The sequence below is a fragment of the Pinus tabuliformis genome, chromosome 6 (genome assembly GCF_031772625.1).
Source record: "Pinus tabuliformis cultivar Carrire ecotype Pingquan chromosome 6, CPIR1, whole genome shotgun sequence".
Lineage (NCBI taxonomy): Eukaryota > Viridiplantae > Streptophyta > Pinopsida > Pinales > Pinaceae > Pinus > Pinus tabuliformis.
The window spans coordinates 235,440,078-235,454,353 of record NC_142292.1 but is presented as its reverse complement, the minus strand read 5'-3'; positions in this window follow the sequence as shown (position 1 = coordinate 235,454,353).

The following is a 14,276-nucleotide window of genomic DNA, read 5'->3' as shown; positions in this document are numbered from 1 at the left end:
CATCCACATACAAGACCAGATAAATAATATGGTCACCAATTAATTTAAAATACACACAATGATCTGCTTTGATTCTGGTGAAGCCAAGTCCCCGTATAAATGTATCAAATTTCTGATACCACATCCTTGGTCACTGTTTTAACCCATACAGAGACTTCTTTAACTTGCATACCAGTTCTTTCTTACACGTCACTGCAAAGCCTTCAGGTTGCTTCATGTAGATTTCCTCTTCCAAATCCCCATGAAGAAATGCTGTCTTCACATCCATCTATTCTACCTCAAAATCAAAAGCCGCAACAACAGATAAAAGTAATCTAATAGAAGTTACCTTGGCAACAGGAGAAAAAATATCACCAAAATCAATTCCCGGCACTTGGGAATAACCTTTTGCTACCAACCGAGCTTTGTATTTCTCCAGCTTTCCTTCTGCATTTGTCTTCTTCTTGAACACCCATTTGCTGCCAATGGGTTTCCTTCCAGCCGGCAACTCCACCAGATCCCAAGCCTCATTTTTGTGCAAAGATGCCATTTCATCGATCATGGCCTCTTTCCAGAGTTTTCCATCCTCTGAATCCACTGCTTCCTTCACAGTTCTGGGATCATTATCAGTAACAGACAAAGCAAAATTTGAACTGAAAGCAGATGGACTATACCTTTCTGGCTGCCTTCTTTCTCGAACTGATCTTCTCATAGCCGGAGTTTGTGGCTCTTCATCTTCTGATTCCTCCTCTGCTGCAGAGTCTGATTCTTTCTCCTTTGGCTAAAACTCTATCTTCTCAGGTTCCTTTGGTTGGACTTCATGTTGAATAACATCTTTTACCTCTCTGAACAACACATCTTGGTTGTACACAACCTTCCGTGTGACTGGGTTCCAAAGCTTATAACCCTTTAAACCATCCTTATACCCAATAAAGATGCACTTTTCAGATTTACTATCCAACTTGGTTCGCTTCTCCTTTGGAACATGTACATATGCATCACATCCAAATACCCTTAGATGTGAAAGAGAGGGTTTCTTACCAGTCCATACTTCTTGTGGAGTCTTATCCTCCAACGCTGATGAAGGTGATCTGTTGATCAGGTAACATGCAGTATCCACCGCCTCTGCCCAGAATTCCTGTCCTAACCCAGCACCACTGAGCATGCTTCTTGCCATTTCCATCAACGTCTTGTTCATTCTTTCTGCGACTCCATTTTTCTGAGGTGTATATGGAGTAGTCTTCTGCTGTGCTATACCACACTTCTTACAAAATTCCTCAAATTCCTTGCTGCGAAATTCTCCACCATTATCTTTCCTCAGCACCTTTATCTTCTTCTCTGTCTGATTTTCCACCAGAGCCTTAAATTATTTAAACCTGTCAAAGACTTCAGATTTCTTCTTAAGAAAATATATCCATGTATTCCTTGAGAAGTCATCTATGAATGATACATAGTACACAAACTTACCCAGTGATGGAACCTTCACAGGTCCAAACACATCACTGTGCACAAGCTCTAATATCTGTTTCGTCCTCTTACCACCAGAGGGGAAAATCACCCGATTGGTCTTCGCATATACACAATTTTCACAGAAATCAAAATCCAGAGAGTTGTTATTCATACCTTCTACCATACCTTTACCATGAAGTATTCGAAGGCCCTTCTCTCCAATATGTCCCAGACTTTGATGCCACAACATGGTCTTCTCTCCAGAGACCACTAGATTCTCTACTCCATTTTCAGGAACCATAGAACTATTGCACCAATCAACAACAGTGCTACCTTGCAGCTTGTACAGAGTTCCAATCTGAACTCCCCGCATTAATATCAGTGCTCCTCGAACCATCTTGCAGGTATCTTTCTCGAACACCGTCTTTGCACCTGCATCATCCAACTTGCTTATAGAAATCAGATTTCAAGCCAATGCAGGAATATGTAGAACACCCGAAAGTGTTCTAACGCTTCCACCTTGCAACTTCAACTTTACTTTTCCCCGACCAATGATTCTAGCCTTCCTATCATCTCCTAAGAAGACATCACCACCATTGAATTTCTCATACTCACAGAACCACTCTCTATGGGGAGTGAAGTGAAAGTATGCACCTGAGTCAATCAACCATGCCTCATGATCTACATGTGTACTTGAAGAAGCCAAGTACACATCCCCACCTTCATCTGAGGTGGTTTTCGCCTCTGCAGAAGAAGCATCATTAGATCCCTTTCCTTTATTAGGAGCTTTAGATTTACAATCCCTTCTGAAGTGCCCTTCCTTTCCGCATTTCCAGCACACCACCTTTGTAGGTTTTCCTGAAGATTTAGATCTCCCTCTAGATTTAGATCTCCCACTCGATGACTTATTTTTGTTTCTTTTCTGGGACCGTCCTCGTACAGACAAGGCATCACCATTCTGGTTGTCCATATTTTTCCATCTCATCTCCTCAGTCAGCAAGGCTGAGACTATTTCATCAAACTGCAAAGCAGTTGCATTGTTACCTATTGCAATAACCAGACTATCCCACGAATCTGGTAGAGAACACAACAGACTGATGCACTTATCTTCATCTGAAATTTTAATATCAACAGATAATAACTGACTTACCACAGTATTAAACACATTCAGATGCTCTGTCACCGAGTCTCCATCTTTCGTCCTCAGGTTATACATCTTTTTCCGCAGGAATAGTTTATTCACCAGAGACTTAGATTGGTACAAAGTCCCTAACTTGAGCCACAAAGCCTTTGCCGTAGCTTCCCCTGATACATTCAGCAATACTGAATCCGAGACACACAATCGTATTGTGCTCTTTGCCTTCCGATCCAACTTCTTCCATTCTTCATCGGTCACTCCCGATGGTTTAGTACCCGGATCTACCGCGATCCACTGATCTTTATCCACCAACAGATCCTCCATCTTGAGTTTCCACAACTCGAAATTCTAACCATTGAACTTCTCAATCTCTATCTTTCCACTGCTTGCCATCTTCTTTCACTACTAGAATCGATCTCACAGATCTCCCATTGAACAGGGTCTACCATAGGCCCGAGTGAAACCCCTCAGCAATAAAGGCATCCCCTTGAAGCCAAAACAGCTCTGATACCAAATGTAGGTTTTAACCCTGTACAGAAATTACCTGCATATGAATTCTTAAACAAAGAAAATAAACAATGAGAGAGCATAACCCATAAAACACATATGCACAGAGATTTTTCCCTTGATCCCAAAACCGGGACTACCATCTTGATTTTTCATTATGTTCCTTTCAATGTTACAATACATATTTATACACGCCGAAGCATCCAATACCATGGACCGAAAACCATCACGTCCAATACCATGGACCGAAAACCATCGCATCCAAAAAACATGTGCGAAAATCATGCACAAAACCATAGGTGGGTCCGCCCAACCTAACATATGGTCCAAAACCAAAATTTTCCTGGGCACTGCCCTGGACCCCATAAAGTGGGGTTACGGGTGCCCTTCAAACCCCCTATTAAGTACGTGGAAAGAATATAACACAACCCAACAATCTTGAGGAGCCTATTTGGGATAAATGGGACATTGTTTTTAACTGTTACCAACTAGGCACATTAAAGTGTTCTCCAAGCCAACCTGATTTTGAGAACTACAAGAGAAATAGTCTACACAGTTTGACAGCAGCTACTCTTCGACCCCTTCAGGGATTAACCATGGCAGAAATTGCTTTAGTAGCAGATAAGCTATTCGATAGAACCATTTGGTTTTATATTCCACATAATCATCCATCAAATGCCACAAAGTTAAAAGATTATTGTTCTAAATTGAAAACCAACAGAACAATATTGGATGCAATGGTTACATATTGTCAAATTCATGATCAAAACTTGAATGAGATGACTCTTACCACATTCAACATTCTTGAGCATTATGAAATTAATGATATCATATTTACCAATTTTTGCAACACAGTGGAGGGGTCTACTTATGTCAAAGGAACATGTAATACAAAGATAGAGTCCCTTTCTCAGCAAGCACATGGAGTCCTTGACAGAATAATAAATGGATCGACAAGTGTTCAATAGGTTGACAACGATTTTGAATTTGGTTGTAGTTTTGGGGGCCCTGATCTTTTTTCAACACTTTTGCACTCTTTTCCATGTCAGTTGCAACCAATTTTACATATCGACCTTGTTGTTTTGGATACACTAGCTTTGAAAAAAGAACAATTCCACAAGGGATATTATATTGAATTTTTTCAATTTCTTATCCCAAAAAATGAGTTGAATGACTTTACTACAGTTCTCTTAATAGAAATTTGGTTTTGTAACGATCTAAGCCAGTCTTTGGAAATTTCCATAAATAAATCCAAGTTCAACTATAAAATTACTAGTGGCATTTATGAATATAAGTCCCAAAACAATTATAGTTATGATATAGTTCTTACTATACATTTCTATACTTCAGAATTAAAAAATTTGGACGCTATCAAATACTCTCACACATTTGAAGACACATTTGATGAAAATGAGAGAGATTATGATTTCTGGATGGATTTATTGGAAAAACACCAACAATGTAGTGATGCAAAAGTGGTTATTTCTCTTTATGCGAGGACAAATTTAATCAAGGCTTGTTGTACATATGGAAGAAGAATTTCATGTGTTGTGAAAATAGAGACACAAAGGAAAATCATGTTAAATACTTACAAATCTTTTCAACTATCAAATCTAGGATCCATTAACTTCTTTGAAAATTCAGGTACTACAATTCATTCTTTTTTCTTATAATACTTTGGATAATATTTTGTTCATATTTCTTAATTGTCAAAGTGTTTACTAAAATAATTAATGATGGAGATTCTAAAACAGAGAATGATGAAAGTGGGAAGCAAAAAAATAATCAATGTAGTGCTCATGATGTTGAAAAAAGTATAGAGATGGAAATAGGAGGAGAAGGAGGAGAGGAAGAAGTTATCATACCAGGTACATAATTTTATTGGATTTTGCTCTTGATAATTTTTCAATTTATTTAATTTCCTTATTCATAACATTTTTGGATGAATATTACAGGGAATTATGAGATGAATGGAATTAATCAAGACAATGACCATGGCACGATGGAGATAGAAATGGGTATTAATCAACATAACTCTATCATTTTTATTTATTTTATTATTATGATAAATTATTTTTTTTATTATGGTTATTCATATCATTTCATATGTTGATTATAGTTGGAAATAAAGAGAATGAATATAATGACAAGGGGATTGTCCCACAAAACTACAATCAAGACCAAAATATTATTATGGACGATTATAGATGATTCTTTTTTTGTATAGTTGTTTAATGAATTTTGTTCATCGTCACAATTTATAACATTTTTTATGTTTACTATAGCGACAAGAAAGGAGAACCAAGACATTGATCAAATGAAAATTAAACAAAACTTTAATCAAGAACAAAATATAGCGTCAGGTACTTATAATTTGTCCACTTGTTTTCCTTATTATTTAATGATTCTATTCATTTTCACAATTCAAAATATTTTATATGTTTAATTTGGAGACAGCTAAAGGTAACAAAGATGATGATGAGGTGCAATGTTACAAAGATGAAGATAATGTCATATCAGATAGTTATAACTTGTCTTATTTTTTATCTTATTATTCTTCAAACTCTAATTCTTGTTACTACCATAACATTGTATATTTTTATTATAGGAACAAATAAAAAAGATAAAATTAGCAATCAAAATAATGTTAAAGGTGTGTTTGTGTGTGTTTTTCTTTTTAAAGGTTGCATTACTAATGTTTTTCTTGGTATTGGTATTTGATTGAAGGTTTAATAGGAAGTACAATTGGTATTTGATTGAAGGTTTAATATGTTTACTCTAGGTTCTATCAAGATGATAAAAGAAATTATTATTTCATCTATAAATAGTGCTAAAACCTCTCAAGGTAAGTGTATCGTTTTAACAATTTTTTTAGTAATTTTTGTAACATGAATAAAATGGTTTGATTGGTACATCCAAAGTGTTTACTAAAATAATTAATGATGGAGATTCTAAAACAGAGAATGATGAAAGTGGGAAGCAAAAAAATAGTCAACATAGTGCTCATGATGTTGAAAAAAGTATAGAGATGGAAATAGGAGGAGAAGGAGGAGAGGAAGAAGTTATCATACCAGGTACATAATTTTTTTGGTTTTTGCTCTTCATAATTTTTCAATTTATTTAATTTCCTTATTCATAACATTTTTGGATGACTATTACAGGGAATTATGAGATGAATGGAATTAATCAAGACAATGACCATGGCACGATGGAGATAGAAATGGGTATTAATCAACATAACTCTATCATTTTCATTTATTTTATTATTATGATAAATTATTATTTCTATTATGGTGATTCATATCATTTCATATGTTCATTGTAGTTGGAAATAAAGAGAATGAATATAATGACCAGGGGACTGTCCCACAAAACTACAATCAAGACCAAAATATTATTATGGATGATTATAGATGATTCTTTTTTGTATAGTTGTTTAATGAATTTTGTTCATCGTCACAATTTATAGCATTTTTTTATATTTATTATAGTCACAAACAAGGAGAACCAAGACATTGATCAACTGAAAGTTAAACAAAACTTTAATCAAGAACAAAATATAACATCAGGTACTTATAATTTGTCCACTTGTTTTCCTTATTATTTAATGATTCTATTCCTTTTCACAATTCAAAATATTTTATATGTTTAATTAAGAGATAGCTAAAGGTAACAAAGTTGATGATGAGGTGCAATGTTACGAATATGAATATAATGTCATATCAGATACTTATAACTTGTCTTATTGTTTATCTTATTGTTCTTCAAACTCTAATTCTTGTAACTACCATAACGTTGTATATTATTATTATAGGGACAAATAAAAAAGACAAAACTAACAATCAAAATGATGTTAAAGGTGTGCGTGTGTGTGTGTGTTTTTCTTTTTAAAGGTTGCATTACTAATGTTTTTCTTGGTATTGGTATTTGATTGAAGGTTTAATAGGAAGTACAATTGGTATTTGATTGAAGGTTTAATATGTTTACTGCAGGTTCTATCAAGATGATAAAATAAATTATTGTTTCATCTATAAAAAGCGTGAAAACCTCAAGGTAAGTGTATCATTTCAACAATTTTTTTAGTAATTTTGGTAACTTGAATAAAATGGTTTGAATAGATTATTTTCCATTGTGTTGCAGCCAAAATAACTGAAAAGAAACTAATTATTTTTGAACTAAAGGACATCTTTTATCATAGCATCGATGATGAAGAAACAAACAAAGGGCATATTGAGAAAATGGGAGCTCATGCTGATTACACAATAGAGAAAAAATTATTTTGGATTCATCCACATGAAAAATCATTTTTTGAAATGTGTTTCAAAAATGAATCTCTTGACATTGCAATTTGGACGACAGCTTTGAAACAAACCACAACAAGATTTCTAAAAAAGTTGGTTTCAGAAACATTACAAGATAAACTTTTGTTTAAGTGGACTGCTTCAGACGGTAAACCACAAAAGGGACATAAGGTCATTGACAATCCAATGAAAGTTATACACACTAAATCATTGAAAAAAGTGTGGGAAATGCATACCCAATACTATTATAGTTGATTGTTTAATTGAGAGAGTGAAAGAGAATCCAAAAGAAAATGTGATTCTTGCCCCTCCATTCTTTGGAGCAAATCAAGGGGATAATTGGTTGATCAATGGGCTATGGAGAATATTGCATAAACTCAACAAGGCTACGGATGTGCGAGCTATTTTGAAGGATGTTCAATTACATTTAGAAGTACCTTAAGATTATTGATGTCTATTTCATGCTATTATATGTATGACATCATGAATTATTATTTTTATTTCACAACACTAATAAAAGAATTGTTGATTTGGTTTGTCATTACCAAAAATAAAATATTTTTATTTTCTTCATTTTTGGTGAGATGAATGGTCATTTAATGTTTTCATATCAAAATTTCCCATGCTATATTTTTTTTTACAATGGATTACATTGTATGTAAAATTAATAGATAAATGGTTTATTTGTTTTAATTAGATCATCACAATTATTTGCTTTAAATGTGGTTTAAGTTGTTGTTATACTTCTTATAAATTAGTAATGTGAAGGATGACCCATTGCATTCTTATAACCTTTTTTATTCCGTATAAGTTGAAAAAATATATTAAGTTGTATGTAGCACCAACAATAAACATACAATTTGTACTAAAAGAAGCACCAAAAGAATCTAAGGTAGAATCTCTATAAATTAACATATAATAATTAGGTTTGAAATTTAAAAATTGTATTATATGGTATGTGAAAAATAATATATCATTAGTTTGTTTACTTGCACTAGACCATTTTAATTATATTTTTCAATTGCAATTAAATAAATCATTATAAGTCTTAAAATCATTGATTTAAATGGTGGGTCAATGCATTCTTATAAGACTTTTATTCCGTATAAATTAAATAATGGTATTAGGTTGTATGTATAAAGTAAACATATTATTTGTTTGTTCATTTTAATGGGGCAATTGTATTTGTATTTTGTGATACTATGAACTCATTGTAAAATTACCTTAGCATACAAATGGAAATAATTCATAATAAATATTAACATCATTTTTAAAATGATAGGTTTTTATGTCTTTAAGCAATGAAGTGTTGAAGTGAAGATATGTTAATATCATACATGTGGTTACAATGCAGATGCAGATGGGCATTATGAAAAGTCAGAAGATGTTGTTGATATTTGAAATGGAAGGAGTATTCTTCCAATCATACACCAAAGATGAAAAAAAATTTCATATCCAAAGAGAACCAGATTGGCAGTTTGGTGATAGGTCCTTTTTTTAAGGCCTTTTCAGTTAGAAGTATTAAAATATTGCTTAAGAAATTATGATGTCGCAATATGGACATTAAATGTCACTAACAAGTACATCCAAAAAGTACTTGAAAAATCAAATATTGATATAGAGGAATTTAAATTTGCATGGGACAGGTCTCATTGTCATTTGCAAACAAAATTAGAAGCAGGGAGAACAAGACAATTTTATGAGAAAAAGTTTATTGATGTGTTGTCCCAATATGGAGATATTTATGAAGAATCAAATGTATTGCTAATAGATACAAAAAAGCATACTTCTCAATTCATCGGATATCGATCAAACCACATCTTGATAAAATCATATACATGAAAAGAGCAAGATATGTGGCTTCTGCAAGTTTTATTCCCCTTTCTTAAGACACTTCATCGTATCAAACAAAAACATGAGTACATTCGAATGTTCAATAGAACATGTACTTCATTGTAGTTGATGGAGATAATTTCCTTTATAAATTTGTTGAAAAGTACATTCCAATTTTTCAATACATTTTGGACATAGTTTTTGTTGAATCAATTTGTATGATTTTATATTTTTTGAAATATATGGGATGCAAATTATATTAATATGTATATTTCCTATTATTTATAATTGTTTTTGCAATGACTTTGTTGTATCAATTTTTTTTTTCTAAGATGTGTGTACACGCATGCGTGTGTTCTTATATGAATTGTTTGCCATTCAAATTATCTTACATGAACCATCGAGGCATGTTATTGTTAATGACTTATGTTTACTTATATGTATCAATAATCATATATAAATGTGAAATATAAGTTTTGAAGTAGAACTCCTTGCAAACAAAGGTGCTATTCTTACTAAAGAAATTATAATAATTTACTTGATAAATGTTATGTGCATTATTCACTATTCACAATGCATTATTCACTATTAAGGCTAATGATAAATGTGTCATAGGTAAATGATTTGATCTTTTTGAAGCATAAGATATGTGATTTCTCAATCGATAGTTTTCATAAATGTATATGCTTAAATCAACTAATGGTTGTAACTGCAATCATATCATATTGAAAATCAACAAGGCACAAAGTCAGTTATTCATTGTTTACATATAAAATGCACTAATATAAGTGCATAAATGTGACATGTAATTTTTGAGATAAAAAATATATTTTAAATATTTTTTAATTTCTTAGAAAAACATATACATGACGATAATGATTGATAAGTGGATTATCAAGGTTTGATTAGACACTATCACGGATGAATTATGTCATTGAAATTTTTGAACTGTAAGGCATCTAATTTCATTATTTAAAGTCATTTTTTTGTAAATTAGTATTTTAAATAAATTGAAATCATATCACTTGAGTTAGAGTTATATTATTGACTTGTACTTAGTTATGTCCATCAATATTAGTATACTATGATGCATTTTTTCGAAAAATACATCTTTTAATTTCTTGATAATAAGTATTAAGTGGACTATTTAGGCTTAATGGGTGATGACTCATAAGTGAATACTACTCGTTAAATTATAGGGCATTCAATTTTTAACCCATATATGTTTTTTCATATATTCTTAAATCAACTATTTGTATATGCAATCATCTCATCTCATTTAATTTAATAAGGAATCCATATATTGACTTTTATTTGTCTATCATGGAATTTATTAAGATTGTATTAATCTCATATTATATTGTTTTGAAAGAAAACTCCATGAAAAAACAAAATTCTCTTTTTAATAAAACATGGAATAATTAATTAACAATGTGTTAAGTGGACCATCTAGACTCATTAAAGAGATGGGTAAAATATGGTTGTATTTAAACTTTTTTGCACCATAAGACATTGATTTTCTAATCCATATTAGCATTTTTTCATTTTCATTTCTTAAATATTTTATTTGTGGTTTAAATAATTTCATAGAATCCAATATGAGTTGAAGAATTCTAGTTGGCTATATGCATTGATAGAAGTTCATAAATGTGATGCATTTTATAAATGTAACTCTTAATGTAAGTAAATATCTATATATATATATATATATATATATATATATATATATATATATATATATATTTTTTTTTTTTTTTTTTTTTTTTTTTTCTAGTTAAGACTAACCTAAGTACCCACGGGGGATTTGAACCGGTGACCTATCACAAGGAGTGCCTTAACAGTGCACCCATTCACCATCAATCCAAAGCCCCGTGGGCATATATGTATATATATATATATATATATATAGATATATATATATTACAAAACAAATTATAATTAATTGATAATGAGTTTTAAGTGGTCTAAGTGTGTAAATGTGACACTTTTTCTTTTTTTTTTTTTAAATAAAACTCCATGTAATTTTCCCAACAACACATGGAATAGTTAATTGGTAATGAATGTTAAGTAGATTGTTAAATTTATTTCAAGGTACAAGTCATAAATAAATGTATTTAAACTTTATGCAACATATGGCATTTGATTTTCCCACCTTTATTAACATTTCGTAAATTTTAATTCTTAAATAAATTATTTGTAATTGAAATAATCTCATAGAAACCAACAAGATGAGTATGTATTAAATTATATTTAGTATGTATGTATGTGTAAATGGAATTTATTTTAGAAATAAAGATCTCAATGTAAGTAAAAAATATATATTTTTATAAAATTAATAATTTAAAATCAATTATTTATGAGTTCTAACTGGTTTATTCTATTTTGAATTGACAATTTTTTCTAACTATGCATTATTAAATCAATTATTCCTATATGCAATCATGTCATATAAGTCAATAAGTCAAGAAACCATTAATTGATTTTTATTTAACTATCATGTGGTTTAATATGAATGTATAAATGTGAAATTTCTATTTCTAGAATAAAAAAACCACGTAAAGAAAATGAACTTTCTAATAAAACATGGATTAATGACTTCACCATGAGCATTAAGTAGACTATTTAAGCTCATTCAAGAGATGGGCCATAAATGGATGCCTTCAAACTTTTTTCACCACATGACATGATTTTCCCATCAATATTAACATTTTGTAGATTTCAATTCTTAAATAAACTATTTGTACTTAAAATAATCTCATAGAATCCAACAAGACTCAAAAGTTATTTATTGAATTTCATTTAGTTATATGTATTCATATAAGTTTATAATTGTAATTTATTTTTGAAATAAAGCTATTAATGTAAGTAAAGATATATCTTATACAAAACTAATTAGAATTAATTGATAATAAACTTTAAGTGGTTTATTCAGACTACATGAAAAATCAAGTGTCATAGATGAATGCCTTTTAATACATATTTAATATTCAAAATCAATATCTTAATGATAATTTATTTGTATTTACATTAAGTATTTAATAATTAAAGAACACGGGGACTTATATAAATTTCAACTAAAATACATGAGTTATGTTTCACACTTATTTCTTCCCCATTAAAAATGCTTATCATTTTCTCTTCTTAGTGAAAGTAATGATCAATCATGGTTTTCCATAGAGTTCGCTGACACTAAAATTACATCAAGGCTATTACTGGTTTTGACAATGTTGACAAGGAGAGATGAATATCCACACTACCATCAACTGTGCTAATATTTTAAAACCCTTGCCTCCACTACTTACAAGAAGTCACCACTAAAGTTTCTTGTGTACTTCAATTCGTGACATTGTCCATCATAATGGAATGACTTGAATACCCATTTAAGAACTCTCATTTGATTTACTTGGATTTGAGTGGAGATAGATCAATGGTGCCTAACTTTCTTGAAATACCTAGATCAGCAATGTATAACTTTTGTAGTGGATGTCTGCATGCTATGAAGATGAATGATGACCCCCTCATTAGTGTTTCATAAAGGCACATAGGGACCATAGGAAATTGAGCACAAGAACATTTTACTAAGGTTTTAGTAGACTAGTTTCAAAGAAATGCAAGGGACACTTATCATTGTCATTTACAATAATTTCTTCACATCACCATCATTCAATCAACAAATCCCCCATAGGTTGGGGGAAAGGGGGCTAGAGTTGCCATATTAATATGATTTAGCTCAAATCAATTGCTTCTAACAGTTTGATTTCACACTCCTTTTGTGTATTGATACTATTGCATAACAACCACATGTTTGACCTATTCATGTTCTCTAATTGGTTTGAAATTACTAAATTTATTTTAATATTGAATCAAGTTAATATGATGATTTACAAAAGAATGAATGTTGTTGAAGGCCTTGTAATAAAATACTTGCAAACAAAGGTGCTATTCTTACTAAAGAAATTATAATAATTTACTTGATAAATGTTATGTGCAATATTCACTCTTCACAATGCATAATTCACTAGTAAGGCTAATGAGAAATGTGTCATAGGTAAATGATTTGATATTTTTGAAGCATAAGATACGTGATTTCTCAATCGATAGTTTTCATAAATTTATATGCTTGAATCAATTAATGGTTGTAACTACAATCATATCATATTGAAAATCAACAAGGTACAAAGTGAGTTTATTCATTGTTTACATAGAAAATGCACTAATATGAGTGCATAAATGTGATATGTAATTTTTGAGATAAAAATGTATTCTAAATAATTTTGCAGTTCTTAAAAAAGCATATATATGATGATAATAATTGATAAGTGGATTATCAAGGTTTTATTAGACACAATCATGGATGAATTATGTCATTGAACTTTTTGAATTGTAAGGCATCTAATTTCATTATTTAAAGTCATTTTTTTGTAAATTCGTATTTTAAATAAACTGAAATCATCACTTGAGCTAGAATTATATTATTGACTTGTACTTAGTTATGTCCATTAATATGAGTATATAAATGTGATTTATGATATCCATATATTATGATGCATTTTTTCGAAAAATAAGTCTTTTAATTTCTTGATAATAAGTATTAAGTTGACTATTTAGGCTAATGGGTGATCGCTCATAAGTGAATACTACTCGTTAAATTGTAGGGTATTCAATTTTTAATGCATAATTTTTTTTTCATATATTCTTAAATCAACTATTTGTATATGCAATCATCTCATGTCATTTAATTTAATAAGGAATCCATTTATTGACTTTTATTTGTCTGTCACGTAATTTATTAAGACTGTATTAATCTCATATTGTGTTTTTTTGAAACAAAACTCTATGAAAAACAAAATTCTCTTCTTAATAAAACATGGAATAATTAATTAACAAATTATGTGTTAAGTGGACCATCTAGACTCATTAAAGAGATGGGTCGAAAATGGTTGTATTTAAACTTTTTGCACCATAGGACATTGATTTTCCAATCCATATTAGCGTTTTGTCATTTTAAATTCTTAAATAGTTTATTTGTGGTTTAAATAATTTCATTATTAGAATCCAATATGACTTGA